Source organism: Zootermopsis nevadensis, unplaced genomic scaffold (assembly GCF_977971745.1).
Source record: "Zootermopsis nevadensis isolate Lab colony 2312 unplaced genomic scaffold, Znev_1.0 Znev_ptg000202l, whole genome shotgun sequence".
Classification (NCBI taxonomy): domain Eukaryota; kingdom Metazoa; phylum Arthropoda; class Insecta; order Blattodea; family Termopsidae; genus Zootermopsis; species Zootermopsis nevadensis.
In genome coordinates this window covers 92,262-111,926 of record NW_028259333.1, presented here as the reverse complement: position 1 = coordinate 111,926, position 19,665 = coordinate 92,262, and the positions used below count along the sequence as shown (strand labels likewise).

Genomic DNA, 19,665 nt, shown 5'->3' with positions numbered 1-19,665 from the left:
TTGTCATCAGCTAATTTGCAGATGCCTCAACAGCTGTCAAACACGTAAGATCATGCCATATCCATATCCACAAGACAGTCACTGTCAAGTTCATTACTTTTAGCTGGAACTTCTCTAGTTTTTTGTTAAACATTCCAAGCATCCTGTTCATTTCACCTTATCAATTTGCTATTATTGCAATGTACGAGGTGCGATCAGAAAGTTTACAGACTGCGCCTATAAAAACCTGTACACTTATCTCAGGTATTAAATTCATCCATCACCCTCGGAGTAGTTCCCCTGGGAGTGAACACAACGATCCCAGTGCCGCTGCCAAGCCTGGAAGCATCCCTGGAAATCTTTCTTTGTCAGCCTGTCAAGCACCATCTGCGATTCTGCCTGAATCTCTTCTATCGTCTCAAATCTCCTTCCCTTTAGCTGAATTTTCATCTTTGGCAAGAGGAAGAAGTCACACGGCGAATAAGGAGGGTGCGGGATGACAGCCATGGTGTTTGAGGCCAAAAACTGCCGAACTTTGAGGGCGGTGTGTGCTGGCGCGTTGTCATGATGCGTCGCATGTGGAGTTCTACCTTTAGATTCAGCTGACAGGTCCCATAGCCTATCCCAACAATGTCGCACAAGTCGTTGATGGTACGACGTCGATCTTCGTAACATTTTCGGGCGTTGTGCTCGAAGATGGTCGTCCAGAATGCTCGTCATCATCGACAGAGGTTCGGCCATTTTTAAAACGTGAATGCCACACAAAAGTTTGCGGACTCCCCAAATGCTTGCTTTAGAATTTCATAGGTTTCCGTAGCCGTTTTGGCGAGTCTTTGGCAAAATGTGATGCACACACCATTCCGAAATCGCAGGAGGGTCGGTGTAATGCACTACCAAAACGCCCGTAACCAAGAAACAAATGCTACTTCGATTATGCCAGCTGGCACACTGATTCACTATGATTGTAGGCCGCACCCCCTAGCGGCAGAAGCTCGTACTACATCCGGTTCGCCCTCTATTGACACAGTCTGGAAACTTTCTGATCGCACCTCGTAATCTGCAAACCAGATACTGTGCACCTGTTTTCCATTAATTTTTCTTAGAATAAACAGTGATAATTTCTCTCAAATGCACAGCTAACTGATATTCGTAACAGACACACGTTTAATTGTCTTTGAGGTATAAACTGCATTTTAAGTATTATTTACTGCTTACTTAAACCTCACAACAATAATGAATTAAATCTTATTATTAAGAAACAGATAAAACATAAACTGCAAGATTTGAGATTCTCAAATTGGCGAGTATGAAGATGGCTGTCTTCCAGGTTGTAGTGCCGTGCTGGTAAACTTTCACCAGAATACACGACGCTACAACGCTGAAGACAGCCATTTTTAATGCTAAAATCCATTCAGAGACACTGGTAAACATCGCACACATTTTAGTGAACAAGGCTTGCAGGCATAACCTTGAAAACATAAAGAAGAAATGTTAAGCTTATTTCAGCAAGCTGATGACAGGATTATAGGAAGAGATGATTCACATATTTCTTAGTGGCACTCACCTAAAGTAAGCAAACTAAAGTTATTATTGGTGTTTTCCCAGAACTGATAATTGTACCATTAGTGTGTTCATTTTTGTGCCTGTGCGTAACAGACATCTTCATGCATATATGTAGACAAAATTTACCAGGAATTAAATTAAATTTACAGCACCTACAATAAGTGCATTGCAATGCACAAAAACAAAAATGATGAACACAACTTCGGACATCTTGTAGGTACAATTATCTGAACCTTATTATGAACCAATAAACAACTTGTCAATAATAACTTTCGCTGATGCATTTTTGGCTTCTTGAAGATCCATACCTCAGACCTGTGAACATACAGCATCACCTATCGGTATTCCTAACCACATCATAGCATACACATTCACAAACACAGCACTCATCGTATACCCAGTGCTATGACTCAACTAACCTGTTTCCTGAAGCTTCAAATATTCTTCTTCTTGTTGTTTGATCACAATACACGTACAGGTGTATGAGCCCTGCTCAGCGAGTCCTCCTTCATAAGATGGAGACGGCCAATTTCGAGACGCACACATCGACTCTAGTGACCTAATGGGGTCGAGTGGGATGTCAGAATTCCTAGCAAACAAAGGGACAGACAGTTATCATGTCAAGACTTCAGATACACCTGGTGGTTTACTTTCATACTTTTACAGGTTCCCTGTGCTGAAGGAAATATTCTCTGTACATCAGAGAGAAGTAATGATGAACACTTACTCTTCGGAAGCAACTAAGATCCTGTCCGAAACTGATCTAGCAGCTGCTTCTGTTGCTTCCTCCGATGACCCTCCATACCCCACACCTGTGAACATACAGCATGTAGAAAGAAAATACAAGCAGTTTTCATCTAGGATTTAAGATGAGCAATGGAATTTGTAACAGTGAATTAATAACGACACAGTAGCGTTTGAGAATAATATTACGTTAGATCCCAAAACTGCACAGTAGTCATTTTTGTCTGACACTCTCAATACAACAAAGTTAAAAAATCAATCAGTAATCCAAATGTAAGAATGAAACAGTATGAATCATATGTTCCCCTCAACAGAAAACTTTAGTAAAAGGTGAAAGATTTATGCGTATTGAAGGGAAACCAGAGTTTTTAAATAAGCTAAATAATGAAGAATAAAAAATTAGATAAAACCCCACGCACTGGGGAAACGTGTAATTATTGACGTTGAAACAAATACGAATTACATGAGTATGAATTACAGAATAATAGCCAAACTGATTTCAAGAAATTCTCTTTCATATTTTATACAATAATAACGAAGACATCACAGTTAAACAACTTTTCTTTTACAACCATAACCAAAAAAGTTAACAGATTTCAAGAATTTCCCTTTCCCACCAGTTGTATTGATTATCAGGGCTAATGAAGGGTAGAAGATGCATAAATAATAAAAAAAAGAGCTAATCCAAACTATTTTGTTTGGTGCATTCACAGAACTTCACAAACTGCTTAACTTTCCTCACACAACAGACCTTCTTTAAGAAACAGTTTGTAATGCTCACTTGTTCTGAAAACTCTTTAGACTCTCCCTCATGACAGCAATGAACTTCACTCTCATTTGTCTCATGGCAGCACTGACTATGTCCACTTCACACGCACCACTCTGAAGCCATTTTTCAGTTCACTGTCAATCTTTTCAAAACTTCTCTTAGCATGCACCATGACATGAACTCTTGATTTCCTGATTTCTTACTAGCTCTGGAGAAAGTTTACCCCATAATCAAACCAGTGATACTGGACTCCCAGAAAACTATGCCCAAAATACGCCATCAGTAGGTCAGCCTGTTATATGGTGTTCTTTCAAGGATGGAATCACTCAATCCCTATCACATACTTTTATTATAAATTCTGTTGCCCATTCTTTGTTCTCAAATTTCCTAAGTACACGAAGCCTTTGTTTTACCGTCAGTAGAATTTTATTATGATTTTCATCCATCTTCTTTAGAACCCCCACCCCCACCCCACAGGCAAGTTGAAGGCCTATTTCACCTGTGCTTATTTAAAAAAGACGTAATGCATGAATATTCCAAACACTCATAATCAGGAGCTTACTGAACAAGTAAGAACCCATAAATTTCTCCTTCAAGTAGATTATGCAATCATAATCTACAAAGTCTACAGATTTCTAGTACTTTCCTTTTGCAACCATGACAGGCCCAATATAGACAAGTTGGTGGGGAGTGGAAATATTCTACTTGAGTGTGCCCTTTGGAATGCAGACAAATCACATATTGGATTAACTGACATTTCATCCTCAAATAGGAATGATCATACCAGACATGGATTACAACTTAACTCAAAGGGCAAGGAGAAGCTTGTGCAACTCACTGCTAATTAGATTAGGTGCAAACTGGATACCTGTAATCACTGATGTAAGATCTAACCCTTCTTTTAGGCTTAAGCCCAAATCTGTCACCAAATACCTGAAAGATGTCTACATCAATGCTAATAAACCAGTTCTAAATTCAGAATACAATCAAGATAACAATTCTGTGGTGCACCATCATAACATAAGAGGACTTTCAAACAAAACTGATCAACTATCAGTGTCCATTAATAATAAATACACACCCTAATCTGTGTTTAACCCAACACCAGAGGTAAAACTTGAAAATGTTACTTTTGGAGGTACTTACTCTGGACGAAATATGGTAAAAGCAGACCAAAAATTACAAATGAAAGATGCAGCATTTCGGGACTCCAGTAAAACTAGAAAGAGAAATATGATTTTGAGACTGGAGAGGTCCTCAGCCTACAGTAGTCTGCTACTGAACATTGACTTGTAATTATACTTCACTTTTTGAGATGAAGAATTGTTTGTTTTATGCCATTCTATAAAACAGCCTTGTTATATTTGTGAACAGAGGGTAGAGTAGCTCGATTCTTCAGTGCTTTTCGTAGCAAGAAACCATCTTAAGCACAGTCTGCTGGATTTGAAAGCTGTGGTGAGCAACTTTCTGTCACAGAGAAACGTCAGAGTAAGTATATATTAACAGTTCTCATGTTGCAATAGCAACCCACGTGCTGAAGAATTTGATTACATTCAAAGACATCCAGAAAACTTTACAGTAGTCATATATATTGTAACTGCATTAAACATGTTAAAATGATGTGTGTTTATGCTCAGGCAGACGTTTCTATTTTACTATCAAAGACCCATAAATAAAGATACTTGACCTTTATTCTCCTCTGATTTCATTTTTACATCACTGTTGTCCTCTTGATTACCACCATTATCACAGTTACTTCTGTCACCTTCACTTTTACATATCATCAGTACTTTTTATTTCATCATTGACATCTGAATTTTCAGTAACACCCATTGACTTTGAAATAACTTCCTAAAATAAATAATTAAGACCAAATTAAATAAGAACTGTAAATTCAATATACTGTGTACATCTGCACTTGTACGTACTTACTAAACCCACTGTTATGGAGGAAAGCACAGACAGAGCTTTGCAATACAGTGAAACATCAACAGACACAGCTGCATGAACGACATTACTCTTTTAAGAAATGCATGTCCTTGTACACTTTAACCTTTAAAGGCCAAAAGGTACATCATGTCCCATAACACAAATTTGTAAGAGGCCAAATGAGACAATGACGTCCTTTTAATTGTTAAAAGCTTTACGTACTTAGATAAATAGACAACTCATGTACCCGTGCATGCACGCACACACAGAGAGACAATTAATTCTGGTCTCCCCAAAACCATACATGAGAATGATGACAGCTACCACAAAATGTACCACAATCAGATTATTATGGCAGGAATAATTTAAATTTTTCAAATAACGTACCTTTTTACCATTTTTAGGTTTGGCAGACTTTGCTGACATTTCATCATCAATATCATCATCCGCACCACTGCTCTCCTTCCTTCCTGACAAAGCAGACTTCACTTCAAGATCTCTTTCTATCACCATCTCATCCACACGACTACTTAGATCTTCTTGGAAGGATCGAATTGATTCTGTATTGTTATTGGGACTTTGAACTGGAATATGTTGCAAAGGTGGTAATGTATTCCAATTATTGATGGGCCAGACTGAATTCTCCTAAAATTATTAGAAGCTACATTTGCAACTGGTGGTCACTACAAAACAAAATGTGCCAAGGCTCAAAGAGGACTGCCCACTGAACTGGAACATGAGGAATGCTACTTGCATTCAGATACTAACGATTGTAATAATGTCTCTTGAATTTCCAATTCAAACTGAATGGACACTCTGCTAGTCTCACAAAAACGTTACATTCATAGCGATTCATGTGACTGAGGAAATTAGAAGAAATGTTATTAGTGAAACACAAATAAATAAATAAATAAGCCCCTTTTTCAATAGTCACATGTTCTAAATATGGCTCACTGCCTAGCTCTGGTTTAAGTCAAACAAAAATACTCTGAGAAAGAAAACAATGAATTACCTCACTTTCAGATTCAAGTGAATGACTGATGAGGTCTAATCCATTTTCATCATCTTGCCTTGCACTGGCTAAGACCATTGCGTGGCATCCACCACAAGCAACCTACACACAATAAAACAACATTTCACGCTCGGCAATTAATTTTATAATATGAACCTTTACAAACCTTAAAAATGTAAGAAATATATATATATATATATAATTTATTTATTTAATAAACTTGAAACACTTCTTTATTTACCAAAGCTTTAAACAAATCTTTTGTTGTATCAAAACTGTAAGACCATGGGTACAGCTACCTGTATCAATGATTGCCATAACCATTACTACTCCAACTTCCATGAATTCAAATTTCCTGTTCAATTTAAAAGAAGACAATAACTCATAGTGCATAGGTTCTCAATACGAGGACCTCCAATGTATTTTGTATGGCCTGCATACATTTTTCTAAGACCTGTGTCAAAGTGTGTAATGGAAAACACATCCCTGAGATCAGAGATCATCATGTAATCAGTATTTGGCGTTATCCATTGCTGTGACCAGTTGTTCAGCAACATGAGATGGGATGGCCTATTGGTCTATCATGGGCCAGCAGTTTTCCTCTACTAGAACACTGCCCCCTACCAGGTCATCAATGCCTGACATTACACCAGAATCTCCTGTGGATTTCGGTCTTCACTTTGGTGAGGACATGAATCAGTGCTACACTGCTATCAAGATTCACTGATTTTTATTCTTTCCTGCCTCATTTTCGAATGCATGTAAATTATTTATAATGAAGTACAGTGGCCTGAGCCACATCGGTCCTTGGGCCTACCACGTACTCGCCCCAAAACAAGGCCTAAAAGCTGGGAGTTCTGTATGTGTGTTGTCACCAAGCCTCTGATAAATGTGGGCGCAATTCAAAACAATGTATGTTTATAAGTTGTCAAGGCCATTGTCTGGGGCAAGTACACAGTATGGTCATGAACCAACATGTCTGAGGCCACTATACTTTAATGTGAATAATATGCATGAATATACAAATGAAATGAAAGGACGAGGCCGAGTTCTACAATCCGGATCACAGCCCTAAGCAGGAAACGCAACAACTAATGGAACAGCTAAGGGCCAAATTCCAAACTGCAATTCAGGCACTACAAGACGAACTCCTCAGCACTCACTTGCCAGACCTTCTCCAACAATTTCATTCTCAATATAGGCAAACATAAGAAATTACTCCATGGGATGACTACTAGAAGGCCTGCTTCAAAGTCCACCTCTCCCTCTAGACACTGTGCCCAAAATCTTCAAGCTCCCACATGAAGTCAAGAGAATCACCTCACTGATCACCATCAACAAATCACAATTCCATCCCAACCCACTTCTGCCAAATCCCACCAAACCACCATAAAATCCATCACCATCCAATAATGATTCCATCACTGTCCCATCCATTCCCATCACCACGTCACCCATTCCATCAGGAAACCATAAAAATCCTATCCCAACACATTATCATACCACCAAGAACACTCCATCACCAATACCATACCATCCCATAAACAAACCACCATCACCAACACATTCTATTGCAATTCCATACCATCACAATCAATCTCAATCACCATTCCAACACACTCACATCACCACTTCACCACCCTATCATTATCATAACTGGCTGACATGGAGCTGCCTGGGTTGTATCACATCACCGTCAGAGCCCTTCAGAATAGACAGAGCTGTCTGTTAAGGCATTCAATGAGGCACCTACTTAACCATTGCATCTGGCTGGTATGGAGGCCCTATTATCGCATCTATGTTACCATCATAATGGGCTGGCACTGAAGCATGAATATGGCCATTGTAATGTCGCTGTATACAGAACTCTACATAGTCATTATAGTGGGCCTATATCGAATTTATAAGGGGTTCATATGCAGGTGTACATATCACAATGATATGGGGTTGTTATAAAACCGTCTGTACAGCCATTATAACCAATTGGTTTAGAGGTCTTTACACAGTCATTAAACTGGGCTGGTACGGGGGCATCTGTATTAACCAACGTATTATTGCTGAGACAGATGGTACAAAATGATGATGGTGATGCTAATGAAATGAGGTAGTGATGGGATGGTGATGGTAGGATTTGAGGTTTTCATGGTGATGAGTACAAAGATGGCCCTACTCTGGGTTGTCTGGTAGAAATTTATCAATGTTTCAGAGGTCCTTGCCCTCGTGATGGAGGTAGCAAGGACCTCTGAACCACACAGCACTACAACCCTGAAGACAGCCATCTTCAAGCTAGTAATGGTTGGGATGCTTTTTAGTGATGAAAACTTGCGAGTAGTACATGTAAATTGCAACAGAAATAAACTGGATAGTGAATGATTACTCAAGGAAAAGCAGCATTACATAGCTCAGCACTCAAGAATCTGCATCACTTTAATGACAGATCATCAAAAACCTTTAGACAGGCACATAAACCCATTTATCATTGTCAAAAACTGTCATAAAGATTTGATAAATTTTACTCATTTATGACCTTGTAGCCCGCAAGTGTGAACATGGTCCTTGGTCTCAAAAATGTTTATTGTGCAGAAACAATCTTCAAGTATGTGCATCCACACATTCTTACTTTCTGAACTGTGTATCCCTTGAACTTAGTAACTTTAAATGGAATCAACTGATTGTCGTTGTCTTGTTCACTACAAAGTTTCCCATGTCGACCTTCCCCGCATGTATACAGGCTGCCTGCATCTAAAAGATTAAAACACATTACAGCAGACTCTCAATTGTGTGAGTAAACAGATGATAGGAGAGGAAGGAAGAACAAAAAAATTATATTTTCTACTGACCGATTCACTCTAGTGACATGCATGCACACAACCAAATCACAATTTCAATTATACGTACAAGCCTACTAAAAACCACAAAGGTTTAAAACAGATTTTTACTGTGTACATAACTGAACAAGAAAACGTTTTAATATAAAAAAAAAGTGACTGCTCACACCACAGAATTTTATATGTACATTTACCTTGAAACAGTTTAACATCACATTTTAAACTTTCGAAGTAAAAAGACAAATGATTACTTTTTATGTAAACAACATAAGTGACAACGTATAAATGGCCAAAACATTCATGGCAATAAATAATATTTAAATTGTACAAAATAAAGTTGTAACTGGTGGTTTAGCATTGAGCTGATTTACCCGATACAAAGGTATGAACCGCAAAACCAATTGTAAGTTACATTAAAATACAGTATTTCTCTTCATGTTAAGTGAACATTGTGTCATGTTCTTATAGAGACTTCTGACAATTTCAATGCAACCTGTAGCAATTTGGTCCAATCCCTTTACTTCCAAAGCTTAGTATTAACATCAAAAAGAAGGAATGCAGAGACAATAGATACTGGTGGATGAGCGAGACAAAACTCTTAACATGGCAATGTCATAGGAAGAAGCACAATGTTCATAAAATCAATTTAATTAATGTATGAACGGTCTGCAAAGAAGCAATGTCCCACCTGTTATAAATGCTGTATGGCTTTCACCACATGCCACATCTCTGATCACACAACCTTCTAAACTTGTGACCCTTGTTGGCAGTACACTTTGAGGAACATCTACTCCGAGACCCAGCTGACCATTAAAGTTATTGCCAAATGCAAACACCTCACCACCAGCTGGAAATTGATAATATACTTAGCTTCATGATTCACGACTCTTACACCAATCTGTAACTACAAAACACTTTGTATTCAATTAAACCAATCCAGAGGCAATAAATTTCAAACCCTATCACGTGGTTCAATCATTATTTTGTTTGTAAATGAACTATCAAACCTGTTTATATTTTGGCACCCCATGATCACTATGTTATTTCTTGAACATTTTCATCCATCACCTACAAAAACCACTTGTACTCAAGTGCACCATTTAGATGTGCACACGTCCACAGTCACTTGTTACAAAGAGAGAATTTTATCTCAACTACATTTCTCTACAAAGAATCAACAAACTCTTGAAGCCAAAGTGAGCAGCATCAACCTCACCCGTCAATGCAACCGTGTGATATCCACCACAGAAAACAGATTTTACTGGAATTCCAAGCGTCACTTTCTGAGGAGAGGTAATGTTTGGTAAGGCTGTCGGGCAGTCCTAACTTTCCTGATTCACTTTCTCCACATGTGTATAAAGTGCTGCTTGCTGAAGACATCAAAGATCTCCTAGTACGGAAATAACTGACAAAAAATAAAATAATTATGTTCATATTTTCAGCTTCCATTACATCATTTATGCTACTAACAGACAAGTACGCCATTCAGTAATGTAAAAGTTTATGTAAGGTGAGAATATTCACTTCTAAAAAGTAAGGAATCAGAATTATTTAAAAAAGTTCCTGCTTTCAATTTTTTTGGAAGCTGGTGGAAGAAGTCAGTTACATTCTTGATACTAGCGATCAAACAAATTTACACGCTCAGTTCATCAAGAAACTACCTCTGATTGATCCTAAAGGTTCACTAGTACATTCACAACAGCCCATTGCTGGATCCTATCCTGAGCAAGTTAAATCCAGTCCACAACCTCACACCCTATTTCCATTTGCAAACAGGGACATCAAGCTCTTGAGAGCTACGACAGACTGTCACGTGAATCCCCGATGTTCAGGGCAGAAACCAATCCATGCTCACATGACTAAGACTTCATTACAATTTCCCATAAACTACTATTACTATTACCATATATGGAATGAGATATTACATAAGCTAAACTCTCTACGACTTTCCCTGTTGGAAACTTTCCATAACAAGACTTGAATTCAAACATCTTTGAATGCATTTCAATACTTCATTATGTGCCATATGCAATATCAGATTGACATAAAATATATTGCTTTTGCACGTCTAGAAAACTGTACTTTAAATTCAGTAATTTTTTGAAAAAGTTTGTATATATGCACTTCTTTGACTCATTTATACAAAATTCTATAATTTCTATTACTCAAAGATTCCAACACACCTGTAACAAATGCTGTGTGATAATATCCAAAACTGATGTGAACAATCTGCTGGTCAAAAGGCATTAAAACAGGACTCAAAACACTATCATTTGTTTCTGGGAGCCCAAGCTGACCACCTGAATTGCTACCCCAAACATAAACATGTCCACAAGCTGTAAAAAACAATGTCAAAAACTGGCATCAGCAGTTATAATATTATGAAACAGTACAAATCCTGGCAGAAGTACAATTATTGTGACAAAATACATAAATTTTCTTGATTGCAAATAAAAATGAAACCTTACTATCTTAACATTTTACTTACCTTTTTACCAACCACCAATGGTTGGACAGAAGTTACCTCTTTTGAAGACTTAACAGACATAATTTACCATGAACAGAGGCATCAAAGAAAGAATAAATTGTGACATTTCTAACTTATTTCCACTAAAACTTGTTAAAATTTAGTCAACACAACAGAATTCTAGTTTTGTTGATGTTATATTTACACATTACAGTTTATAACATAACATGAATACAACTGCAAATAAGGTACAGAATGTTGTCGTTGTTTCTGTTACTATGGTAGCAGCAGCAGGTTTTATTTTCTTTTTGAGAAAAACTTTCACTGTATAGAGTTTATACTAAATTTGTCAGCTCTAAGTTTCATACTGTCTCAAGTTTGTAAGCGTTTATTTCAAACATGACTTGTAGAAATTTTTATAATCTTTACACAAAATTTCAGATTCTTACCTCCAATTCTATCAATGAGAAAGGTGATGAAAATTTTCACAAAGACAACATTCTACAAAGGAAATTACCTTAACAAAGGTGCATATTTTATGACACACCATTTCAGGGCCCTATACTACACTACTGTTGCTCTCACATCTAAAATTTGTGTCTGTCATGTTGCTACCACTGATTGTAGGAACGTCCATAAAATTAAAAAGAAAAAAGGGGAGAAAAGAGAAAGAGGCCAAAATATTCAAAAAAGAAGGGAAGAAAGACAACATTGTAATCTCAGAAGCCCACTACTTTCCTTAAAAAAAGGAAATTATTATAACAAAAACTGTAAAATAATAACCACTCATTTAAGACATAAAGAAACATGAAAGTGCACCAAATGAAATCCTACCTGTGAGTGCAGCAGAAGAAATGCATCCTGCTGACAGCCGAATCATTTCATCACGTACACCCAAAACTCTTGTCGGTGCTGAACGATCGGCTACGTCAACAACACCCAACTGTCCGTCACTGTTGCTCCCCCATGAAAATATTTCACCTGAATCTTAGTTATAAAAAAGAGAGTCAGGAAAAATATTTAAATGCATGAACTGACATTTATACAGAATTTGTAGTTTGAGTCCTGGATAGTCTTCACCCGACCACAGACGCAAACACATCACAAAACACAACTTTGACTACAGAACGACTGATCTAAAACATAAAAAACGACGAAGAGTAAAAATAAACAACCTACAAAATGAAAACTACAAAACAAACAAATCAATGATAGTTGCATTATAAAATATACATTAGTTTTAAAGATAAAAATAACGATAAGAACCTGATGATGATACGGTAGTATCGAAACATGTTGTGAAATAAAATAATGAGCGCTAAAATTGTAACATCGTAATAGCGATGAAGAGCGCCAAATTTTAAGTTTTTAAATTTTAACTTTAATAACACCAATTTTAACAACTAAGTTTTGTGTATAGACGGAAATAAGAAATATATATATTATACAGAAATTAAGTTACAAGGTGAAGAGACAAAACTTTTACGTGCACACTGTACTCTTAGAGAAATGTATCACCTCCACCTTCAGATCCTCAAATCTCACAACTTAAGACGTTTATAAACCTTTAAAAAATCAAGTCAAACTTTATTTCACCATTTGTTCACATACAAAGGCTTAATTAATGCAGCACAAACAAACTAACCTGTACTGAGCAATGTGTGTGCTCTTCCACATGCAACATGAGTAGCCTTTTCTGGCTTCAAACCTAAAAATTAATGCACACACAAATATTAGGCATTAAGTAATAATTACATTTTCACGCATAAACACAAAATTACATTTCCAGGAGAGTTAACCTTTTTCATACTATAATAGGTGCTTAAATCCCCAAACTAAAGGCCGCCAGTGCAATGCATTGACAGCTGGCACAAGGTCAATAAAAGTTAAATATGGAATCACAGAGCATCCTCCAAATTACCCATAATTTAAACAGTTGTAAATAAAATGGTTCTGCAATATAATCTGAGAAAGACTGGGTCAGTCTTTCATTACAGATGCTGTAATACAGGTGTAATATTTTCAGTAAAACATTTCAATTCAGTGCAGGCAATGATGCACTTACTCTTCACACAGCTTGGCTTCACAGTAACATTCTTGTGACCGAGACCAAGTTGTCCATAATCGTTATTCCCAAACACAGACACTCTTCCTTTCTCTGGAATTCAAACAAAATTCTACAAATATTCATCAGTCACACATCATTAATAAAACTTCCAAGTCAAATACTATATGAAATAAAAATAGCACCTCTAATAGTATTCTTAGTGTCTCTGGGGCATATCTATATTCATGTATATTGCCAGCCTGCTAATGGACCATATACTGAGCCAGTTCAATCCAGTCAACATCCTCAGTTTCTTTAAAATCCATTTTAATATTATCATCTATATATAACTGGCTCAGTATATGGTCCAGTACATAAATATAGAAAAACCCCATAGACCCTAATAAGCAGAGTGTAGGACAGGTCATAGAATAGCACATTTTATTATAAGAACATAAAATAAATTTAAAAGGTGTCCCACTATATGTCATGTAGGTGCTTGAGGGGGAAGGAGGTATAGCTCCTACTCATTCTTAACCTCGGCACTAGACAGGGTAAGTGGTCAGCATCACACCCCAGCTGTGCTTCACCCCTGGAAAAAGACCCCCGTACCCATTAGATAAGAGGCTGGGTGAACCCCGGAGCCGGTCTAGTCTCAAAGGCTGCCCCTGTCACAGATTGAACCCCGGTAGTACAGTCCGTAGTCAGTCACTATTCTGGCTGAACTACCCCAACTCACTTATTATAAGAACACACACTAACATACTAAATGACATAACAATAACATTATTTTGGTTTGCATATCAATTTTACCTATTTGAAGATGGCTGCATTTTCACTGCACTGAAAAATATGTTTTATCACAATACACAATTTACATATCTACAAAATAACATGCACGTATACATGTTTTACATGACAATAAACCATTCGGTTCCTCAAAACAAAACTTTCTGCCTCTCAACAATTTTTGAGAAAGTTATATGCAAGAGAGCAAATAAATTCTTAAACTCAAACAACATCCTTGTCGAGGAGCAATTTGGATTTAGAAAAAATCTCTCAACAGAAAAGGCTCTATTTAGTTTCACTAATGAAATTGTATGTGCCCTTAACAATAAAATCCATGTGGGTGGAATATCTTGTGACCTAGCCAAGGCATTTGATTGTGTAAACCATGAAATATTACTAATGAAATTGATATTTTATGGAATTCGAGGTATAAATCCTACCTAAATAATAGAAGGCAGAGAGTAGAAATTAAAAGCCGCCATACCAATCATAATACCTATTCAGAATGGGGTATCATAAATCACGGAGTGCCACAAGGTTCAGTTCTTGGGCCCTTACTTTTCCTCATATAAATCAATGACCTGCCGGCAACTGTGACCTCTACATCCAAACCTATTCTTTTTGCTGATGATACAAGTATCATTATTGCACACCAAGAATTGATCTATCTTGAAAATATCATGAATGATGTCTTTGCCAACATAAATAAATGGTTTAGAGCTAACAAACTGGCACTAAATTTTGAAAAAACAAACTTCATAAAATTTGTTATTAAGCACAAGACATATCCTAGATTAAATATAGGTTTTGAAGAAAAATTAACTGTGGAAGTTGAAACAAACAAATTCCTTGGCTTACAAGTCGACAGTACCTTAAATTGGAAGAAACACATTGAATACATTATTCCCAAATTAAGCTCTGCATGCTTTGCCATGAGAACAGTCGTACCACTCATGACAATAGATACTTTAAAGCTAGTTTACTTTGCATACTTTCACTCTGTATTGTCATATGGATTAATCTTCTGGGGAAATTCAACAGACAGTAATAAAGTTTTTTACATGCAAAAGAAAATAATTAGAATAATGGCCGGTGTCAAAAGCAGGGTATCTTGTAGAAAATTATTTCGTAAATTTAACATACTTCCACTTGCAAGTGAATTTATACTCTGCTTGCTATCATTTGTGGTGGAAAACATGGATAAATTTAAAAGAAATACAGATGTACATAATTTAAATACAAGACGTAAACATGATCTCTATGTGCCAAATAATAACTTTACTAAATATCAGAAAGGAGTGTACTATACAGGTATCAAGTTGTTTAATAATCTTCCACCAACAATTAAAAGTCTAAATTATGATATAAAGGTATTCAAGCTTGCATTGAAAGATTACCTCTTTACTCACTCCTTCTATTCTGTAGATGATTTCATCTCTGCTGAAAATGTTTAAGCTTTATATCCATAATCTACGTATATGTAAAGCAAGTTTTGTATTTATATTTAAAATTCTGAGGTTTATATATATTAATTTGTAAAATTATTTTTCATACTTGTATTGCAGAATCTGAAATTTATGTACATTGATATGTGAAATACGTTCTTGTACTTGTGTTGAAAGTTCTGAAGTGTATGTACATTGTATGAAATGACATGTTCTACATCCTTTGGTTGAGTCCTAAGAAGGATATATGGAATGTAAATAAACTCTACTCTACTCTACTCTACTCAGGCAAAATGCAACAAAGAAATGAAGTTTTGCCATAACCATTCTGCAACAGAAGTCAAACATTCTTATCAAGTATTCTGAATAGTAACGAAACGCAAATGGATTTGTATGACATATTGAAAATAAAAAAATGTCCGTGCATATACACAGTGAGTCAGAAGTATGTTTACAAACTTCGTGTTCCAGGATCAAAAATAACGGAAAATGTTCCTATGAACATGGGGTCGCAAATGTTTCATTTTCGAAATAATAGCCAAAAATAATTTTCAACAGATGCTCAAAAGTTTTCCCTCCATTTTCCACACATACACGAGCACGACGTACACAAGATTGACGGATTCGTTCGTACACGCCAGGGTTTCCTCGAATCATCTGGCACGCATTCTACACACATTCCCAATCTTCAGTAAAAGGCAAAAGATTTATGCGAATATCAAGGGAAACCTGAGTTTTTAAATAAGCTAAATAATGTAGAATAAAAAATTAGATAAAACCCCAAGCATTTGGGAAATGTGTGATTATTGACGTTGAAAGAAATAAGAGTATAATGAAATAACAGTATGTAACGACGCCATGCTGCAGAATTCCGCCCCAAAACATGTAATGACACACACCCTACCACTTACAATCTGGTACCTTGAAACAGTGGGGTGCTTCCTCAAGTATAAACTTTAACCTTTTGCAGCTGAAACTCGTGCAAATAATATTTAAAAATCAACTTTCTTTTTCTAACAAAAAACAGCCTAATCAACTGGTGAATGCTCTTTAGCAAAATTATCAATGCTGATCAGCCTGCAAACTAGTATACCAATTCATCAATGAAGATGAACATGACAAAAATTTAAACCAATGGCAATGGTATATCACCTACGATAGATGTGACAGACATTAAGAGTGTCCCAAGTTACATCTGTCATTTCCATACGGTTATCTCTGCACGAATATCATAAAATGTAAATGTTGTGCATTGAGGGAATTTCTATAAAAGCCCATATTATATTGGACCAAATTGTATCCTTGTATTTAAATACGTGCTCAAAAGCTGTCATTACAATAAAAAAGTCATTCAAATTCTGAATGAAAGTTCTGTAACAAGTGAATAATATGGGCATGTGAATTCTTGCAAAGCAGAAGCAATCTCCTGACCAGCACATCAACATCCAGTCACAATCCCTGCAAGATTTCAACACTGGTATAGTGAAGATAGTTTCAACAAATGTTCTCAAACAAAATGAACAACAGCAAGACCAGCAACGAACATTCACATAAAAGACACACTGCACCTTAAATTCATGGGCAAGGTCTGTGTTGGAAAAGCTGGCAAACAAATCAAAAGAAAACACAAGATACACACACAGATTTCAAACTCGACGTAACATTTGGGTTGTGGGGCTTCCATAAAAATAAATCTGTAACAGGCACAGTATCTTCACTCTCAGTCTGAAGCCATTTTTCAGTTCACTGTCAATCTTTTCAAAACTTCTCATAGCACGCACCATGACATGAACTTTTGATTTCCTCATTTCTTACTAACTCTGGAGAAAGTTTCCCCATAATCAAACCAGTGTTACTGGACTCCCAGAAAACTATGCCCAAAATACGCCATCAGTAGGTCAGCCTGGTATATGGTGTTCTTTCAAGGATGGAATCACTCAATCCCTATCACATACTTTTATTATAAATTCTGTTGCCCATTTTCTGTTCTCAAATTTCCTAAGTACACGAAGCCTTTGTTTTACTGTCAGTAGAATTTTATTATGATTTTCATCCACCTTCTTTAGAACCCCCACCCCCACCCCACAAGTAAGTTGAAGGCCTATTTCACCTGTGCTTATTTAAAAAATTAGTAATGCATGAATATTCCAAACACTCATAATCAGGAGCTTACTGAACAAGTAAGAACCCATAAATTTCTCTTTCATGACATTATGCAATCATAATGTACAAAGTCAACAGATTTCTAGTACTTTCCTTTTGCAACCATGACAGGCCCAATATAGACAAGTTGGTGGGGAGTGGAAATATTCTACTTGAGTGTGCGCTTTGGAATGCAGACAAATCACATATTGGATTAACTGACAATTCATCCTGAAATAGGAATGATCATACCAGACACGGATTACAACTTAATTCAGAAGGCAAGTAGAAGCTTGTGCAACTCACTGCTAATTAGATTAGGTGCAAACTGGATACCTGTAATCACTGATGTAAGATCTAACCCTTCTTTTAGGCTTAAGCCCAAATCTGTCACCAAATACCTGAAAGATGTCTACATCAATGCTAATAAACCAGTTCTAAATTCAGAATACAATCAAGATAACAATTCTGTGGTGCACCATCATAACATAAGAGGACTTTCAAACAAAACTGATCAACTATCAGTGTCCATTAATAATAAACACACACCCTAATCTGTGTTTAACCCAACACCAGAGGTAAAACTTGAAAATGTTACTTTTGGAAGTACTTACTCTAGATGAAATATGGTAAAAGAAGGTGCAAGTATTATTGCCAAAAAGAACCTAAAATTTAATTAGATAAATGTATTGTGTCACTAAAATAACAAGAAATAGACGCTGCATTGTGCAATTGGAATCTAAACATTCCAACATATATGTCCTAGCTATATATAGAGCCCCCACTGGCAATGCTGACTTTCCTAAACAAGTTACAAAGCATTATAAATTATCTTTATAAACCTACAGCACAACATCGTCAACTGTGGTCCCATTATCATCAATACAAATTATCTTATTGAAAGTCACCATAAAAATGTGTAAAATGATCGACTAGCATCTTCCAATGTCATGGCAATAGTTAATTTCCCCATAAGAATCCAAAATTACTCCATCTGATCACGATGTATGACTTCTAGTAATATTAATAATAAAAAAGTCGATCTCCAGTTATCATAAGTACAGAATATCAATCAGACTCAGAAATGAAGACACTATTAAAGAATGTATAACACATCGAATGAAAATTGGCACTCAGTATTAAACAGCCTTGATGTAGATTCAAAATTAAACACATTCCTAAATAATCTCTTAAAAATGTATAAGCAAGTTTCACCACCAAAACAGTGATAAAATATCTGAAAAGAATGACTGGATCACAAAGATAAAAAAAGATTACCTAATTTGTCAATAGTGGAACAACCAAGTAATGAAAATTCACTGCACGAAATATTACAAGATACTTACTTTCTCGAGGTCTAAATCAGATTAAATGTGACAACCAGACTAAACAGCCTCGAGCAAAAAAACAAAATAAAAGCAGTCTGGAAAACATGAAAGAAATAAATCAGGGAAACATTCTACAGAAATATTGACCTCATTAATAAAGATAAATGATAATGTAATAAAAAATATTAAGCTCTTAGCAAATTATTTCAATATTTCTTAACAAATACAGAAAAGATTAATAATCACGCTACAAAACAGAAGCAGAAGTCACAACAAAATATCTTAGTCAAACAATCCCAAACACACGAAGTAGAATGATGGCGCCATCGTCGTCGCGACCAGAGATGACATTATCAGAAACGCAGAGAAAACCTACTCTTGTCAGCACTCCATTTCCACATCTACGAGCACACTTACAACGTATACCATTATTCGCGAGACTGTATTCAAACGTTCAACAGTCGACATACAAAGTACATCTCCACGATGCATTACCTTGATTTTCGCTTCTACGTTCTTTGGTCACCATACTCGAATACGTCACAAGATTTCGTAAAAGCATTCATAGCACGGACACATCATCAACAACACGAAGCTAAGAGTGCACGTGGTTTACGATAGCA

The 19,665-nt window shown here is 36.4% G+C and overlaps 2 pseudogenes; both read right to left on the bottom strand.

Annotated features, from left to right (window-relative positions):
• LOC147870765 (uncharacterized) overlaps nucleotides 1-19,665 on the bottom strand; it is a 23,393-nt pseudogene extending 3,728 nt beyond the window's left edge.
• Nucleotides 2,542-2,654, bottom strand: LOC147870766 (U5 spliceosomal RNA; annotated as a pseudogene).